This window comes from Mustela erminea, chromosome 8 (assembly GCF_009829155.1).
Source record: "Mustela erminea isolate mMusErm1 chromosome 8, mMusErm1.Pri, whole genome shotgun sequence".
NCBI lineage: Eukaryota > Metazoa > Chordata > Mammalia > Carnivora > Mustelidae > Mustela > Mustela erminea.
Window position 1 is genome coordinate 84,287,353 of NC_045621.1, and position 4,409 is coordinate 84,291,761.

A 4,409-nucleotide genomic window follows, 5' to 3' on the forward strand; every position below is an offset into this window, starting at 1 on the left:
TATATCCTTCCTTCCTCCTTTTGTGAACAGGCAAAAATTATTTTTTAATTAAACATTACTAAACATTCAGAATATATTCACAAAAGAGAGTATGGATCTATACAGTCCATTGTTACACAAGGTAGTAATAACTTATATACTAACTTTTGAGCAATGTCCCTCATGTGCCTGCAATCAAAGGGAAAAAATGTCTTATGACCACAGTTATTTCAGTATTATTGGGCAGTTAGATTCTATTAAGGATTTTAAAAAAGGCATATATCTTGACACTGAAATGTGCACTTATTCTTATCTCTATAAAGTGTCACCGTGTTGAACAAATAGTGGGGAAGAAGAAAAGGAACATTCCAACACACATAAAGTTGTGTGTGTGTGTGTGTGTGTGTGTGTGTTTAGAATTGGATACACATTAACAATGTAGAAATGGAGAATATATGGTGAGTTACAACCAAGAAAGGATGCATTATATGGGCTCACAGACATAACTATTTCTGCTACTAGAAAAACAGACAACCATAAAAATACTGATACCCATCAACATCATATAAATTTAGAAACATAAAAATCATACACATACCACAAATTTTAATTATGGCAATGCTTTTGGAAATCATTTTGTTTGAGATGGTTGTGAGGCTTAAATTAAGTGAAATAAAGTACATGAGAGCATAAAACAGAATTTCTGGGAACATTGTCATCTTCCTTTTCTTCTTTTATTTAGATAATAAATAGAGGATCATTACCTAACAAAGAAAATATTTTTAGTGGTACAAAGAACATATAAGTCTCTCTTGTATTAGGACACACATTTGTGGAAAATAGAAGAAAGCAAACATGTTTGACATAAGTGACATTCTCTTGGACAGTTCATGTGCCTGGGTCCTAAAACTACAGGAGTTACTAACTTTTGCCCTAAGAAAGTGACACAGCAAATCTTCAGAAAAAAACCTTTTTATCTTTTTCAATACACCCACCTGCCTGTATAGACCCTGCATTATTTGAACAAGAGGTAGAGGACGAGTGCAAAATGCCTCCTACATCCACAGGAAAAAGATACGTTCTTTTTTCTTTACAAATGCTTGATGGAGTTAACCAAACATCACATACCAGACCATCACTCACTATTGTCCAGTGCAAAAAAGCACTTATCATTTTTGGTGAGAGGAATAAATAGTCTACTCTAATCATCCATCTAACCTACATCTCAAGCCTCTCAACAGGCTAGAATAAAAAGACTTCTAAGATAGAGACAAAGCTGATGAAGCCATTTGTACTAAATGATGAATGAGTCAATATCAGACTTCTGAACGGATCCACTAGCTTCTAAACAATTATTCGAAGAAGGAAAATCTAAAGAGTGAAATAGGAAAAAAATTCTCTCACGGTACAAAAATGAATCTAGAAAAAGTAAAAATGAATGAATGAAGAAGCCCTGTTAGATAATATTTGTACTCAGGAATTTAAAAGAACTTATGGGGCGCCTGGGTGGTTCAGTGGGTTAAAGCCTCTGCCTTTGGCTCGGGTCATGATCCCAGAGTCCTGGGATGGAGCTCCACTTCCCGCTGTCTGCTCAGCAGGGAGCCTGCTTCCTCCTCTCTCTCTGCCTGCTTCTCTGCCTACTTGTGATCTTTGTCTGTCAGATAAATAAATAAAATCTTGAAAAAAAAAAGGCTCAGTGGGTTAAAAGAACTTACAAACCAACTATTCTTAAATAAGTTCTGAATAAAGAAATGTTTTCAGGAAAATGAAGTAACATTACAAAATGAGTTGGATTATTATATTTTATTTTATAAAGATAAAAAGAAATTGATACAAATAAAAATTAATATTCTTAGCCTTAAAAATTGAATTTTAACTTCTGAAGATTAGTGAAAATAGCAATAAACTTGGTTGCAAAGCTATTGTTTATTAATAAATCAGAAGCTGTAGATTAAAATATTATATCTGAAAGTAAGTCTTCCAAGTTATGATTTGATGTGGCCCAGATCAACTCACAGCTCATAGAAATAGAATGTACATTTCTACAAAACACAATAATTCCATTTTTTGAAGCATCATTATAAAATTGTTGAAAATTTACTGATTAAAATCATAAGAATTGTAGAATGACCTAAAATAAGATATGTAAACAGAAATCAACATGAAAACAAGGCACTTTAACAATCTTTGATTAAATGTGAGACAGCAAAAAATGATTGTGCCTTCAGAAATGTGGGCTGAATATCTTCAATAATAAATATCTAATAAATATCTATATTCAGAAAGATCTAAATAGTGATCCTACAGTAATATGAGATCACCCTTTTATGTAGTTATAGTTCATATGCAATGCCCGAGTTTCTTCTGAGACTTAATATATAGAAATACTGAGAGTTTACAAAATTCACCCTAATAGCACTCACAGCACTCGCTTCGGCAGCACATATACTAAAATTCACCCTAATATTTTAAAGTAATTGCTTATTTCCTGACACAGGAGATGATAGAAAAATGCTTATAATAAGACACACAATTTCTGGAGGGCTAATTATGCACTTAAGCTGAATTTTTTTTATTTCAAATGAATTTATGCTTAATGTCACATCCTATTTAGTGAAACCTGTTTGAAATAGATTGTATTTTGAATATATATTGAGTGAATTGATCCCACATTTGTAGAAAACTTTTTTTTATACTGCATCAAACTTGAAATAAATAAAACTTCAAAATTTTACAGTGGTACCAATCACGAAAGGCATAAAATGATTTTTTGCTTCAAATATGGTATGTTTATAATACCATAAAACTCCTTTAATTGGTAAGCTGAGATATATACTGGTTTTTATAAATTTCAATTGTCAATAAATCTTTGTGACTATTCCTGGTAAGACATAAAAATACACTTGGATTTAGAATGTCCAAACACTCATCAACACACGGAATGATACAGAAAATGCTTCCTATCCTGGAGGAAATATATTTTTTGAATATTAAGCAGGCTTTGTCCTCTATAGAAAATGTTTGGCTTTGAGCTTTCCTGGAAATTGAGAGAAGTGGTGTTATAATTTCACCATCTCAGTGTTGTACCATCTTTGAATACAGTAAAAATGTAGTTGCAAAGTACAACAAAAAACCCCTATTATTTCCTGTCCCTATAATCAATGGAGGCTCATTATTTAACAGAGAAAAGATTAGAATGGATATAAAAAATTAAGCTCTTTTGTATTAGAATACACATATTTGGAGAGAATAGAAGAAAGGTAAGTATTTCAGACATCACTCAAGTTCTCCTGGGACGTTTCTGAGTCTGAATCATAAACAAGAGACACTAAACTAATAGCAGCATATGATGCTTCCAAGACTTCCTTAAGTGTTGTTGCCAGACCCGAATCTGTGAAGGTGGGCTACCTCTTATTGATAACTGCCTTGGGGTAGAGGAGTAAGCAACCATGTTTCTGACTTAACAGAGCAGAGTTGGTTCCTCCACTTTTGGTTGTATTTCTCTTCTGGTGATGACAGAAAAACCATACTATGATAGTGAGAAACAGTGGCATGGAGAATTATAGGTTGACATTCTTGGGAATTACATGAATTATATGTTTATTCAGTGGAATGATTTCACTGATTCACATTTTCATAACTTTGTTTCTCATCAGATTCATCTAATCAATTTACTTGGACACATACTTAGAAAATAATGACAAGGGACATGCAACTAACACATGTTCTTTTCCTACAGTATAAAAATTATTTTGTGTTATTAATCAGATTATTATTTCCCAGCTTTAAATTGACACTTTTGTATACTAGGGCTAGCAATAATATTGTACAATCCCATTTCTGCAAATCCAATGGATTCTTGTTAGGTTTTCTCAAACCTTTCTAGAAGTTTGGACAAGAGCGAAAATGTGCTTCCCTCTATTTGCTTCCTGTTCCTGTTAATACGATGATAGCCATTGCTCTTTATCTTGGCGGTTCAGTTACTTCTAGATTCCAGGACTTCCCCCACCACCCCCCACACACCCACATTTCCAGACTCAGTTTATTCTCTTCCCTCAAATATACCAACACTTGCTGGATGGCAGTTCCTCTTAATCTGATTCTCAGCTCTGTGGAGAGCCTCCTTGGGGCTTCTAATGCACAAGAACCAGCTACAAAGTACTCTCCTCTTAGATCATCCTCTTTTTAGGGATCCTCGTAGTGGTTATAACTCCTTAGGGTCTTCCTCAGAGCTTCCAAGACACAGTTTTAGCCGGGCAGCCTCCCTTCCTCAAAAAGAAGAGTCTCAGTTCTGTGGGGCCACTGCTCCAAATTTCTAAGTTCTAATAACTCCACCATTTACTCTTTGTTCTCCAGTCCTGAACTTGTCAGCTCTTTCCTGTATTTTTCATCTCCACATTGCCTTGGTGTTTCTATTTTGCTTCATTTGT